The 15,801-nt window shown below is 40.2% G+C and overlaps 1 long non-coding RNA gene across 1 annotated transcript; it reads left to right on the top strand.

Moving 5' to 3' along the window:
* Nucleotides 1-8,632: 8,632 nt before the first annotated feature.
* LOC143887648 (uncharacterized) lies at nt 8,633-15,211 on the top strand. Its single transcript, XR_013254323.1, has 2 exons — nt 8,633-9,044; nt 11,891-15,211. It is a non-coding gene; the product is annotated as an uncharacterized LOC143887648 (long non-coding RNA).
* The last annotated feature ends 590 nt before the right edge of the window (nt 15,212-15,801 follow it).

The following is a 15,801-nucleotide window of genomic DNA, read 5'->3' as shown; positions in this document are numbered from 1 at the left end:
ATTCAATATAAGAGGGGATATTTAAATATCTTTGAAAAAGATATTCAATTTTAAAGCATTAGCCCCTAATCTAAGCACATATGATGAAAATCATATGGGGCTTTGAGAACCCAAGATTTCTTGGTTCCATCATAATCCCTAATCTTAGATGCACATTGGAATTGGTAATGACCATTAATTCCACAATAATGGCATCTAACATGAGGGTTAGATACGCTAGTCCTATCATATGTATGTTTAGGTCTTTGACTAGTCTTCTTCAAGATTATGTCAATAATTTTGTCACCATTTAAGAATCCATGGAGACATAATCTTAACCTTTCATTTTCATTATGAAGATGGGTTATTTGATTTAGAAAATCATTAAATTCATCTTCATAAGACTTGGAAGAGCTTGCTACATCTTGGAGTTTTACAATTTGGCAAGATTTCTCATCCAAACAACCCTTAAGGGTTTCAATCTCAAGTTTAAAATTTTCAAATTGAGCTTGAGATTTGGAAGAAGATTCATTTTTCAAAAAATTAAGTTCATTTTCTAATTTTGAAATGGATTTCTTTTGAACTTTATTTTTAGAAATTTGAGAGTGCAAAGTTGAGCACAATTCATCATATGATATTTTTTCACTACCATTACTAGATGAATTACAAGAGGGGTTTGAATTTACCTCATCTTCATGGGTGAGTGCCATGAAGCAAAGATCATCCTTTTTGTTTTCTTCCCCTTCGCTTGAGCTTTTGCCCGAGGTGCTCAAGGCATCCCAACCGGCGGCAAGAGCCTTGTGCTTCTTCCATTCCTTCTTTCCCTTGTATTTTGAGGAAGATGTCATGAGAAGTGAACAATCCGGTCTTTTGTGTCCAATCTTCTTGCAATTGAAGCATCTTAACGCTCCCTCAACATCACTTTCTTCTTTCTTCTTCTTTTTATCCTTTTTATGCTTCTTTCTCCATAAGCTTTTAAATTTCCTCAACGCTTCTTCTTCATTGCTATCCGCCTCGCTAGAGGATGATGAATTGGCTTTGGAGGCTTTTAGAGCTAGAGATCGACTCTCTTTTTCCTTCTCTTTCGGCTTCTTCTCCTCTTGTCGGCTAGTGAGGAGCATCTCATGGGTGATGAGAGATCCTACAAGCTCCTCCATAGTTAGCGTCTTGAGATTCTTTGATTCTTGTATGGCGGTTACCTTTGGATCCCAATATGGAGGAAGAGACCTAAGCAACTTACTCACAAGCTCATCAGTAGGATAAGATTTACCAAGATTTGCTAATTCATTAGAAATTTTATAAAAACGGGTATACATTTCGGAAATGCTTTCGTTTTGATCCATTCTAAACATTTCATATTTGCTCTTTAGCAAGTTTATTTTGGAATCCTTAACTTGAGAAGTTCCCTCATGGGTAACGGCAAGTGTATCCCAAATAACCTTAGTGGAATAAAAAAGAGCAACTCGATTAAACTCCTCCGTAGATAAGGCACAAAACAAAGAATTTATGGCTTTGTAATTTAAATTTGCATGCCTTTTTTCTATGACATTCCATTCTTCAAATGGTTTGGAAGGCAACATGTATCCATTTTCAACAATGTGCCAAAGTTCCACATCTATCGAAAGAAGATAGATGCGCATCCTTGTCTTCCAATGTCCATAATTTGACCCATTAAAGAAGGGAGGTCTAGTTGTGGAATGGCCCTCCGGAAGTCCGGTTCCATTTCTATCTGCCATTTCACAATTAGAAAGTTGCCAAAGATCTTATGATCTTTCCCTTGTTGAAATTTTTAAACAAAAATTTTCCAAAGATTTATAGAAAAGAAAATCTTTTAAGAGCCTTTGCTCTGATACCAAGTGAAATTCCAAGGGAGGTCCCGAATTGGCAACAAATGAGGAGTGAGCAATTAGGTTTCTATCGAGTTTTAATTCTTTTGAAAACTCAAACCCAATTTTGGAAATTAAGAGATCAACAATAAAATTCAAGCACACAAGTTAAATCTAAAGTGCAAATGCAAATAAAGAGCAAGAGTAAGAGAGATTGCACCCGAGATTTAAAGTGATTCGGTCCTCCTAACGCGAGGCCTACTCCACTCCACCAACCAAACGCGCTGATGGCTTCACTATATGATCTTCTTAACTTCGGCGAAGATCGGTGCCGATTACAAATTCCGATTACCTTTAACCTTGGTGGCAATCTTCACCACGGAGAGTGGGCTACGCTTCTCCTAACACTCGCCCAATACAAGTTCTTGATAAGAAAGAAAGAACAAAAACAATCCCTCACAAGGGTTTACAAAGTGTAGAAGATGTACAAATTTAGCCTATGATCCAAATCCTAAGCTTTAGATGATGAGAGGCATAATCAAGTTTGATTCACTCTTTGAATGTTCAAATGGAGTTTAAGAGTGTTAGGATTCATAGTTTGGAAGTTTGGAATGCCCATATATATAGGAAAAACCAAATATGACCGTTCAATGGCATTGTTGTAATTTCAAGAAAAATCGCAACGGCTAAAAATCCGACCGTTGTAGTGTTCTCGGAGTTCCGAGAAAAAATTTCGGAGTTCCGGGAATACAAACAGAAGTTGAAAAAAAGTCTACTGGACCATTTCTCGGAGTTCCGAGAAGCCTATGCTGAGCAGATTTTCACTTCATGTTTTTAGGCTTCCAACTTAACACCAAGTTGGGATTGCTATGAGAGTTCCAAGGTGTTGGAACTCCACAAGGACAATCACTTATATATTTAAGGTGATTGTTTATTTGCTTAATTATGCCTCTAAAATCTAAAACGAAGATTGAATCTTTTACAATCTAAATAAGACTTTGGTCTTCAATGAATTCTTCAAGTCTTCATTTGTCTTGGACTTCGATGTCTTTGGCCTTCATGATGTGGTCCAATGAGATCTTCTTGGCCTCAATCCAAGCAATGTTGTCTTAGCACCAATGTGATCTACAACTTAGACAATCAAACACATTAGTGATCATAAATCACTTGTGTATTGGAATCATCAAAATAAGATGGGAATGCCAAGGTGGAAATCATTGGGCTTACATAAGCTAATAAGGTTTAAGGCTAGCATTAGTTGGGAAGGAATATTAGGAAGCTTCGGTGGTTAATTTTTCTTTGATCTTAACCCTTGAGCGAAAAGGTAATTTGGAGGGTTGGGATCAAAAGAGAGAAGATATTTTGCAAAGTTTTTCCCCCCTATTTTCTACTTGGGCCGCACCTCCTGCTAATATAAAGAATAGCCATAAATACACTATAGGTAGCTGTCCCGGATAGAAAGAGGGGGTGGAATATATTATTCATTTTCTTATTCACCATCAGTGTTGCCTGGCCCCCCCTTTCGTGCAAAAAGTATTCATGTTTACACTAGATAGGGGCTGTGCATAAGGAATTTGGGAGGTTAAATATATCATCTCCCTTAAAAACGAGGAGAGGGTTTTCCATTAGAAAAAGAAAGAGAGACTTACAGAGAGATACAGAGAGAGAGAGAGATATAGAGAGGGAGACAACGAGAGGTAAAGGTAGAGAGAAGATTCAGCTCATCTTCCCCAATCCAATCTCTGGCCGGCCAACCTTATCTTCTACGATTACTCTTCGCCTAGCCACCATCTTCTCCGGTGGGTTTGCCGGAATTCTTGCGAGAGACCTCCATTGCCGACTAAACTCATCTTCTTCTACCCCATCTCTGCAATCTTATCCCATCTCCACTATCCATATCTTCTTATCATCTCCACCACACCCTCACCTTTATTTCTAACATCAAAACCCATTCTCTCCGGCCCAACTCCATCCTCCGACCAACCTCCAACTGGAATCCGGCCACCCCTCTATTCATCCCAAATCCGACCTCCTCTAACCCAAATCCGAGCCACCATTGCCATCCACTACCGTCTCCCCTTCTAATTTCCTCCACAACCACTATCTCCTTCTCTGCCCTAACCCATCTTCAAGCTTACCATCCATACCCTATTAAATCAGACCCAACAATCTCCTCCAGTGGCTCCGGCAATAGCAGAGAGAAGGGAAGTGAGACTTGCAGAGAGAGAGAAGGAGAGGGAGTTGTCATCTCCCCGACCATTTCTCATCTCCGATAAGCCACCGGAATCCGAGCTCCACCATCATCTCCCATGCGCAGCCATTAAACATTTTTTTTTCTCCATCAATTTATTCAAAACCCATCTTCTCAAACCTACCATCTAAATCTACTAACCTCCACTCAAGCCCATCTCAGCCATCATTCCAGCCTCTTAAACCCATTTCCATTTCTTATTCTTCCTAAACCCACTTCTCATTTCCCCTAGACCCACATCGACCATCACCACCACTCCGGCTAGCCACCTCCACCTCCATCTACCACGATTTCCACCTAAGTCATATCCACCTCCATCTACCGAAACCCCATTTGCCTCTTCACTACCCACCTCTATTCGCCCATCTTCCCTCCGTCATCTCACCTACAGAGCCTATTTCTACCCATTTTTTCCTCATTTTCCAACACATCCTCCAATCACCTCATCATCTTCTCTGACCAGGTACTTTTGCTCTGGCAAATCCAAGCCTTGAAAAATCTCTGTAAAGGAGGAGTTGAATCAAAAGGATTTGAGAAGGGAAGACGGTAGTAAGAAGTAATTGGAAGATTGTGATGCAACCTAAAGAAGGTGCTCTTCCTCTTTCTTTTTAATTTTCCATTGATTGATGTCCTAAGTGCATTTCCAATCATCATGTTCATATGCGGATTTTCTTTTGAGGTTTCAGACCTTGATATCTTGGATGGGATTTACTATATTTTCCTTTGCTTATTGGCTTGCTATAGTGGATACTAGTTTTTAGTAGTCACTAGATCATCTGGGATAGAGAGTTACTTATAAATGTGTTGATTCTAGAATTTGCTTTCTCTTGAACAGAGAAATGACTATGCTAAGGGTGAATTTAAGAAAACTGTTATGTGAAATTCAACAGAGGTTCCATGTCTTAGATACTTGGTTATAAACTAAAGGAGGTCTTCCCTTTGTATCCATGCCATGAGACTCACCTTTTGTTCCCATGACTCTTAAGTTCACATGATCGTTTGACTACTTTGTTGCTAGGAGATCTACGATCTTTGGCATTTGTTTCCTGTGCTCTATAACATGAAATCAAGGATGTAAAATGAGGTCACTCACTATGTATCAATTAGGAGCTGTATGGATTTCTTGTTTTTTTTACAGATTAAATGCTTTAGTGAGAATAATCAAAGCATGGAAGGGAGTTAATATCATTGAATGATTTTATTTGACCAAATTGAATTTTGTTCTCTTCGTATGAGCCCTTGTTTGTAGTTGAACAATGTGAGATGTCGAATGGAATATGTTCTTGCAGCTGAAATCCCTTCAAGTCATAAAATTGAGCAGGATTCTCTTATTTTTCTAGAAATGTTTCTCAAGAATCATGGCAAGAAAATATTTCTTTTGTTTTGATTGTGAAGGGTATGTTGGGTTCTATTAAGGGCATTATGTTCATAACCATTTTCTTTTTCCATTTGTTTGGATAACATTTTAAGTTATGGAAAGTCATGTTCATATATATGTTCAGCTCATTCGTCTGCAATCCAATCCCATGTTTTGCGCTAAGTCCATCCCACAATTCAGCCATGTTCTGCATCATTTCATTCCATGTTTTGCATTAATTCAGTCCATAGCAACCCTCAGCATTGGAATCCATTCTACTGTTCATGTTTATAAATCCCATTGGTGGCTGCTATCTCGGACTTTATCTTTTGCTGAATTTACATCTCATCACATTTCCCATTGGAATATGATTCTTTTCCAGCATTCTATTTTAGCCATGGTCTAAGCACTCTGTGAGTTTAGCATTCATTACCCCTCTAGTTCATCATTCACACTTGCAATGTAGATCAGGTATATCTGAATAGTGCATAGACATGGCTGCAGTGATATAGATTTCGAAGAGAAAATTTGCATAGTTTATTCTCTGTGCCAAATTGCTTAGGCTCCATGTTCAGAATTTTGTACAAATTTAGAACCTTTAAAAGTATTTCATTCCTTGGGTTGTTGTGATCCATCACTTGATTAGTTCATTCCTTTCTTTTGATGATCCAAATGTTATATGAAAATCGATAGAGGACAGATATGTTGCTGCCCCAGTTTTGCACATGGATTCAGTCCATGTTTCACCCCTGTTTTGTACATAGATTCAGTCCATGTTGCTGCCCTGTTTAGCACATAGATTCAGTCCATGTTGCTGCCCTGTTTTGCACGTAGATTCAGTCATGTTGCTGCCCCTGTTTTGGCACAATTCTGTGAGTGGTTATGCTCCCTGTTTTCGACATAATTCAGCCCTTACTAGCACAATCAAGTCTCTGTTTTAGTCCCTGTTTCAGCCCAGCTTCTGCATAATATTAGTCTCTAGTTCAGTCCTTGTCTCAGCCATGTTATTGCGCAGGTTCAGCTCTGTTTTAGTACAGCTCAGAGTAGTTTAGTCCTTCATTTATAGATTCTATATTTTGGTGTTTGTTTGGTTCAGTCATGCTTAGTGCTATGATGGGGAGAAAAATCTGAATCTGTTCGTTTGTATGGTGTAAGGTTGATCTTAGAATGATTTGTATAAAATGTTTTCTCTTTAAAATGGCATGGCTTATGAAGTTGTACATAAACTGTTGGATTGTGGATATGTCGAAATAGGTGTAGAGCTGATGGTGAAAGATTATTTATAGGATCTAAGAGGCAATGAGGTAGGTTAGTATCATGGAATAGAGAGACTGGTTTAAGGGCTGAATCCAAGGGATTAGTTCAGATGGGTGAATGAGGGGTGCAAGAGATGGGGGATAGATTCTAAGATGGTCGTTTAAACATGCGTGGCGTTTGGAAAATATAGATTGGTTTCTAGAAAGAGTTTTGATAATAAGCGTGGGCTGTAAAACAGGGTGTGAGAGGGGTGATTATAAACAGTTTGGGAGATCTGTTTTAAAAAAGGGTTGAAAGGTAATGAAAGGTGGGCTAATGGAAAGGAAAATGGCAGGCTAATTAAGGGGAGGTTAAATTGCAATAGTGCTGAGTTTTGGCTATCGTAGTATCACCAGTTAGATTGGAATGTAAGAGTAGCTAGCAACCTTCTTAGAAAAATCCCCTCTATTTAAGGCGGCTCAATGAGCAAGTTGTGTTATAGTTTACATGAGGAGTATTATTATTTGTCTGACACTTCTTAGCTTCTAAAAGAAATTTTTGTATACGATTGTGTGTTACCTTTACTGTCAGTTTTAGTGTTGATGGTGATTTAATTGCTAGCGGGGATAGGAAGGTTATCTCTAATAAAGTTGAAGGGTATTTCCTTTGAAAATGGGCAGTAGGTGGCCAAAAGAAATGTCGTGATGAAATGCATGCTTGACAAAGTTATTTTGATTTTAGATGAATGCACAAGACTTGATTTAAAAGTAGCAACAGACTTAGTTTATGCTTATCTCTTTACTTTTTTCATGCTTTCAGATTGAATAGAATCGCATTAATTGGTCAATGTTCTATAATGTAGATAATTGGATAAAGTACTGAGTCTGTTGGTTTTTATCCGCATTGATGATTAGTATGAGGAGCTTTAACTATTGATGTGAAGCAACAGGATAGTTTCGCCTTGTTTCAGTTCAGAGAGGTAATGCGGATGACAATGTTTCTTCATGATGTCTGATAGTTAATAGTCATTACTGGGTTATGTGTAGTTGAAATACTTGTCAAGATAGGCGATGAAGGCACTAGCCCAAGCCCATCCTTAGGGGATTTGCTCAGTCCAAGTAGCGTACCCCTCCTTTGTATAGCAGACTTACCTAGTCTTCTATACGCTTTTTAGATATTAGAACCCTTCTCATTGCAAGGGCAATGAAAGAGTCATCTAGAGCCCACATCAGGAGACACACTCTGTCTCGATAGGCAGTTCTCTTTAGGAGACAAGCCTCATTTAGACCGTACCCTTAGGAAGGTTGTCTTAGTTTGGTAGAGAGTTTACTCACAGGAGGCATGCCTTGCCTCATTTATAGAGCCCCTATTCGGAAACAAGTCTTGTCTCATGCAGAGAGTTTCCCCTTCAGGAGGCTTACTCAGCCTCCTGTTAGAGTACCCCCTTCTTTTAGAGCGAGTCTTTGACTTATTTGCCCCCATTCTTGGTAGCGTTAATAGCCGGTCTTTGACTTATTTGCCCTCGCATTTTTGGTAGCGTTGTTAGAGAGTCTCTGACTCATTTGTACTCCCTCTCTAGTGTTATTAGCTAGGAGTTTTTCCATTAGAGACCAACCCAGTCTTATTGGAGCTTACCTACTTGGGATCTTAGATCTTTTTTATTGTTCTTGAGATACTTGTTTACTTGTTTGTGGATTGTTGCATCTTATTTTTGGGATACTAGTTTGTTGGTTTGGGGTTTCCCCTTTACCCTAAGGGTTTTACCCTAGGGTATTGCTGTAGACACCCACATTTTGCTTTACTTTAACCAACAATAACCTAATATATGTTTTAGGTCATTAATATCTTGATCTGACTTTACGGATCATCAATCGGGACAAAATAAGATAGGGTCACTTCATAGCCCGAACCCTGATTCCATTCCGAGACCCGATTTCCGTAAATCGTTAGATCAATGGCAGATCTTGACCTGGGTCTAACCATCCAAAACCACCTAACCTCTCCTCTCATCCTAACCATCCAAACCTCACCTAACCTCACCTAACCTCTCCTCTCATCCTAACCATCCAAACCTCACCTAACCTCACCTAACCTCACCTAACCACCTAACCTCACCTAACCTTACCTAACCTCACCTAACCTCACCTAACCTCCTATCCCATTCTCCTATAAATACCCTCTCATCCCACCATCCAACAAGGAGAAGAAAAAGAACCCCTCTCTTAGAAAATTCATCCCTCTCCCTCATCTCTTAAAGGGTTCGGCCATCCTTGCCGGATCGGGTGATTTTATACGTTGGGTGATATATATCAAAAGCAGTCATTATCAAGCAAGGAATCATCTTCAAGGAATTAACATCAAAGAAAAATCAAACACAAAGTGGGTTTCCAAAGAGGTAGGCATTTATTTCAATTCTATGTAGGGTCTGTTTTCATGCATATCTTTTACTTTAAAAGAAAAACCATGTTAGGAAGCATGTAGGGTCTGTTTTCCCCCTGGTTAGCCTCTGGTTAGACCCTGGTTGCACCCAGGTTCGCTGCTGGTTGCACCCAGGTTCGATGCTGGTTGCACCCTGGTTCCCTACTGGTTCGCACCCTGGTTCGATATTGGTTCGCACCCTGGTTCCCTGCTGGTTCGCACTCTGGTTAGACCCTGGTTGCACCCAGGTTCGCTGCTGGTTGCACCCAGGTTCCCTGCTGGTTGCACCCTGGTTCCCCTGCTGGTTCGCACCCTGGTTCCCTGCTGGTTCGCACCCTGGTTCCCTGCTGGTTCGCACCCTGGTGCACCCTGGTCCGCACCCTGGTTTGTACCCTGCTTCCTCCTAGTTAGACCATGGCTAGTCTCGGGTTTGCTCCTAACTTAGACCCGACTCACTTGACCCTAACCATTAACCCAATCCAACCAAGTCATATCCCAACACAATCCGAGTCGCATGTCTGAATCCATTTGGCCGAATCTCATAAGCCCGCCCACTTTGAATTCCGAAAATTCAAACCCTTGATGATTCCAATATGCTCAATTCTTTGATGCAAATTCCCAATTCCAAAATCCCATTGCTATATCAATGTTTTTGAATCTCAAGTCCAATGCTCAAATACAAACCCGATTCCTGATCCAAATACCAAACCTGTTTTCCAAAATCCAAGCAACCTCCCCGGCGGAACTACGTGTGGCTTGATCCCCATCGCGGGGTACGTAGGCAATTTGGCACTCCCAAGTTCAGTCGCACCTTTCTCTATCTTTCTCATTCCCTCACACTATTTCATCATCTCTTCCATTTTTTTTTTTCACTAACCTCGAGAATTTAAATCGATTTGTCTTGTGTCTTTCGGAACCGTTGGATCACGGTTTCCGTCGTAAGGACCCTTAGAGCCCAATTTAGGAACACCGGTGTCGTGTCGTATCCTAAGTTTTAGAGAGTCCTAGAGTTAGGAGTCCAGCCTCATCACGGACGTTTGCTATGTATAGCAACCGTGCCATAGGTCTAGTTACACTAGTCACCCAATCTTTCCCTAGGACAAGCCTAGTAAACTAGGATGTAGGCAAACCTGCATTAGTCTAAGGGACCATTTGCATTTAGATGAGAATCATATAGCATCTTAGATGAAATCCTAAGATAATAAAATCCTCAACTTGAATTAAATAACTTCTCCTAAAACTGTTGAAACAGTCAATCCCGTCTAGGTCGGTGTCCTAGTTGAGTTAGGCATAAGTAGCTTAGCTTAGGTGCACCGAACTACGTCGACTCTGATCCCAGTAAGGCTTGGGTACGTAGGCAGCTTGGATGTCTGATGGCATACCACCCGCGAGTCGGCACCACAAACAAATTGTGGTGTTTTGTATATTAATTTTCTCGTAAATACTTAATCAAATCACTTAGGACTTTCCATGAAATTAGAATTCTAGGAGAACTTTCACTTAGATTGAATCCAGACAAATTAATAAATCAAGATACACATTTAGGATTCTCATTGAAATTAGATCATAGGATGCATGTCACTTAGTTCGCACATTAACATAGAGTTGAATGAGCCATTTAAAATAAATTTAAAAGAGTTAGCTTTTGGAATCGAAGACCGATTATCGGGCAGGAATGGTGCATGTGGCGGATAACTCCCCATACCTTCCATTCTCGTAACCAGGTAGCGAGTCTAGATTTCTGGTTAATTACGGGTCCTAGATCTCACATCTAGGTGGCGACTCTGTCAGTCTCTTTCGTGTGGAATTCGGATTGCCTTAGTGATCCCAAGTTCACAGGAAAGATTAATTCAAATCAATAATAAAATGCACACGCCAATCGCGTGGACACGAGAGACCAAGAGAGAGAGAGCGGCGGCTCGCGCCCCACCCCCCTCTCGCGGGATCAGGGTACCACAGTCTGGCGACTCTGCTGGGGATCACCTAACTTCATTAAAACTTCAAAAGATAATTCATTTGAATTTAATTTTAAATGGCTCATAAAAACTCTATACTTGTTAGATTAGTTTGTCTTGTTTTATTTTCTCATCACATTTTACTCAAACTTAATTTAACAAAACCTGAAGGCATCATAGATTGCGCAAACATATTGCACACACTTACATCACTTGCATCTAAACTCTTGCATCTCACGTGCACACACGTCCTATTTTAGGAACCCGGAGTGTTATCTAGCATGGTTGACTGGGATTTCATCACCTGGTGCCTCTGTGCTAGAGAAGCATTCCACCCTTAGCCTAGTACCTTTATGGTACGTAAACGGATCTCTTGTTCACGTACTGATACGCCGGACACTGGTACAGTATATCGAACAGGGATTCGCGCTAAGGGAACTCTTGGCCTTACCCCTAGATTAACCCACACATGCATGTAGTATACGAACACATGTGCATCACGTGTGTGAGCCTAGTTTAGGATATCCTACCCATTGGTGTCTAGATTAGGCCGTGGTCCATCTTCCAATGGTCACGATCGGTCCTTATATACACGAACAAAGTCATGAGTCGAGATTCTCTCTCCACTCCGATAGATTAGGATTAAGGTTGATGCCTTCAGGTAACACTGATAAAATGTGGAAAAAAAAAATTCCCTTTGGGTTAGGATATAAATCCCATCATTTCCAAAGATCTCATAGGATTAGTCATTCATGATCTATCCGTTGAAAGCAATCTTATGCTATCTCATCTAATCTTTTGATCGTGCGCCTTTCGTTCTTCTGTCATACGATTCGATCGTATCTTCATGCCATCCCCTAACTGGCAGATGCAGAATCTCACAATCTTTCGATTATGCGTTCTCATGATCTGATCATGCCTGGTCCAGATAATCCAATCTTGCTTGTACCCCTGGTCTGTTCCTCCTCTAGGGGCTACCTTTTTCAAGATTATTTTGCTAAGTCCTTCAGAGTTCACTCTCAGAATCCTTGAGCTAGGGGCATTTCCCTATGCGAATCAGTCATCATTGTCCAAAATTGAAAGTATCAGCCATGATGATGTTCAGAACGAACCAGCCTTCGACGAGCCTTCAACGCCAAACAGTTGCAGCAGTTAAAGTTTTAGTCACTTACTATTTTATATTGAGTCAGTCATCATGGTCAGTATAATTGTTGAGTCCGGTCTTACAGTTAAAGGTCAATGCCTAGTCCAGGCAAGTTATCTTCTGTTTCCCTTTCTTATTTAGAGTTGTGAATCCTGAGCATGTTCAGGATAGGTCGTCTGATGTAATAGCTTTTCTTTAAATAAAATTTCAGTCAGTTCCAAAAAGTTCACTTGTGTCTGTTCTTAAGTGTGCTTCTGATCTTAAAATAAGACTCCCTCTTCAAATGAGGACAAAATTGACGAAACTCCACTTGAGTCACAGCAATTACTTGAACGAGAGGAGGAGCGCCAATCCCAACCTTTCAAAGATGAAATTGAAATGATAAACACTGGCACTGAAACTTTGATTCAGTGAATGCCGATTGAAAATACATTACCCTCTAAAGAGTGTGAAGAATTGATAAAATTATTTCAAGAATAAGAAGATTGTCTAGAAAAGCTACAACCGATACCAGGGGCAAGACATAGATGGAAAGCTCAAAGAAAATGAAGAAAGTGAGAAGATATATGCTATACAAGGGGCATAGAGTGGAAACAACTTTCATATTTCCAATCAATGACCTTGGTTCTCAAATTCATAACATAAAGCCAACAAATTCAAGATGAAAAGTTCAAGAGCAAACAATGAAAAGTGATCATCAGATATCGAGAGTACGAATCCATAGATGGAGGATGTCAAAGAACAAGTTTCACTCTATGAAAATCAAAAGCACGTATTAGAATCTTGGAAGAAGAAGATCCATTATCTCTTACCTGGAAATGCCGTCAAATTTTGTGAAAAAAAAGAAAAGAAAAAATAAATAAATAATCAGTACCAGAGGGACCCTAGTAACCTAGATCGATTCCCAATTTGAACATCGGAAGGCCTCCTTTGGCCGAATAAATCCCAAAATCAGAACCCAACGTCAAAAGAATACCGGTTTGCAAACCCTTCGAGCCTGAATCAAATTTTCTTGAAAACCCATCAAACTAGGGGCATCCGCCCCGAACTACGCGAGACCTGATCCCTACACTGGGGTACGTAGGCAGCTCGGTTAAACCGAGTTCGGTCGATTCAAAAAAAAAGAAAAAGAAAAATCAATCGTTCCAGAAAAAAAAAGAGGGACAAGTTCCAAAAGAAGAGAAGTTAATTGTTCCAGAAAGAAAAGAAAAAAGGAAAAAAATCAATTAACCTTCAAACAATTGATCTTCAAACTAGGGGCATTCGCCTTGACCTACACACGACCTGATTCCTACCTTGGGATATGTAGGCAACCTGTTCACAGGTTCGGTCGAAATCTTTGTTGAACCTTAAGCCATTCTTTGAAAAGCCCTATCCTACCTATAAAGTCCTTCTGGTGTTCAGAACTAATGAGCTAGGTCCCGAGACACAATAAAAAAAAATGATGAATAAGAAAACGAACGGAGTTTGAAGATCTGCTAGACTGAAAACCTGAAAGGGCGGTCTAGGCAAAATTTAAGATCATTCCCCTGCTAAGTTGAAAACCCGAAAGGGCGGCTTAGGCAAAAGCTAAGGGGATAGCCTGCTGGATCGAAAACCTAGAATGGTGGTTCAGGCAAAAGTTAAGGCTAGCGCGGTCCGCCAAGTTAAAAACCCCGAAGAGGTGACTTGGTCACGGTAAGAGAATCATTATAAGAAGGCTACAGCTGGTATCAAGACTGAAGATCAACTGAAGTTCAAGCAAATTCAAGTGATATCCTCAAAACTGGGGGCATTGAAGCTAAGCAATCTTAGGGGGCGTAATTAAATCCTTGAGGCATTACTGTTTTAAGGAAAAAGTCCAGTATTTACCAATTGAAAAACTATTCCTCGAAAGGATAGACTTACCAAACAAAATATTAACTAAGTCAGAAGCATCACTGTGTTTGTCAGTATAGTCAGTCAATCTTTGTTATTCTAAGTTCACTCCTTCAGGGCTGCTCAATCCTTTGAGTAGTGCCTTTCATCTAAGTTTTCTCTTTAGAAAGAGTCAATCGTCGTTCCTATGTCCAAATGATGTAACTGTCTTGGTGAAGGAGGCCCGGCCTAGGCAGCTCCCTGCAATTATACCTGAAAGGGTTCGAGAATCTAGTCAAACAGCTACATTTCAAAGAAGATCAACTCAGAAGAGTTCAGAAGTAGAAACATCAGAAAGCCCAGCTTCCGTAAAAAGATCATACCCCAGGAAGGCACCTTAAGCTTGGAAGAGCCCCAGATGCAATGGTGGTTGAGCCAATTTCTCAGAAAGATGAACCATTAAAATTCAGAATTTCCTTCCGGTTAGTTAAATACTATCCTGGTCAAGAAATGTTCATCTAAGCACCTGTCAAAAAACAGATCCCGCTTTTCCATGTTAGAGAGCCGTTGTTCTAAATTACCAATTTCAAGTATCTTGTTCAAGGTTTCAGTTATCAAAATCCCCAGAAGACAAGACCAACAGTCTCATTGAGAAAAATCTTGTTGAAGTTTCATAAAAGTGTTCCTAATCCATTCTTGTTAGTAATGGTTCTTCGTTCATAAGGTTGGTCGTCTCATCATTCGTCAAAGTCTTGGTTTCCAATATCTTTACTGGGCACGATCTATAATGTCCCCGATTTCATTGAGTTCAAAAAAAAAAAATAAAAAAAAAAATCCAAAATTCATCAAATCCAATCCCCGATTCAAACAAATCCAATCTTACGTCAAATTCAAGTTCATGAAAAATCTCATGTCCTCTTTGAGCCCTTTTGTGAAAGGTGCCTCATTTCTCGAGTCCATTTGTGAATGGTCTCGTCTTCTCCTTGAACCCGTTTGTGAACAGGTTTCTCATTCTCTGAGTCCATTTGTGAATGCTCTAATGTCCTCTTTGAGCCCGTTTGTGAACGGTGCCTCTGTTCTCGAGGCCATTTGTGAATGGTCTCATCTTCTCCTTGAGCCCGTTTGCGGACGGTACCTCATTTTCCAAAAATAAAAAAATTTATCAAATCCAAATCCTTAATTAAAAAAAAAAAATAAAAAAAAATACAATCCTACGTCAAATTCAAGTTCATAAAAAATCTCTAAATTCTTCGAGCCCGTTTGTGAACGGGGCCTCATTTCTCAAGTCCATTTGTGAATGGTCTCGTCTTCTCCTTGAACCCGTTTGTGAACGGTGTCTCATTCTCTGAGTCCATTTGTGAATGGTCTCATCTTCTCCTTGAGCCCGTTTGTGAACGGTGCCTCATTTTCTGAGTCCATTTGTGAATGGTCTCGTGTCCTCTTTGAGCCCGTTTGTGAACGGTGCCTCATTTCTCGAGTCCATTTGTGAATGGTCTTGTCTTCTCCTTGAGCCCGTTTGTGAACGGTGCCTCATTTCTCGAATCCATTTGTGAATGGTATCGTCCTCCTTGAGCCCGTTTGTGAATGGTGCCTCATTTCTCGAGTCCATTTGTGAATGGTCTTGTCTTCTCCTTGAGCCCGTTTGTGAACGGTGCCTCTTTTCTTCGAGTCCATACAACTATGGTCTCTTATCCTCTTTGAACATCATACATCTATGATGTCTCATTTCCTTGGAATCCGTACAAATACGGTATTTCATTCTCTTCGAGTCCATACAACTATGGTCTCTTATCCCCTTT

This window comes from Tasmannia lanceolata, unplaced genomic scaffold (genome assembly GCF_043159265.1).
Source record: "Tasmannia lanceolata isolate RefF3 unplaced genomic scaffold, GAP_Taslan_0.1 ptg000012l, whole genome shotgun sequence".
Classification (NCBI taxonomy): Eukaryota; Viridiplantae; Streptophyta; class Magnoliopsida; order Canellales; family Winteraceae; genus Tasmannia; species Tasmannia lanceolata.
This window is presented reverse-complemented; position numbering and strand designations above follow the sequence as displayed.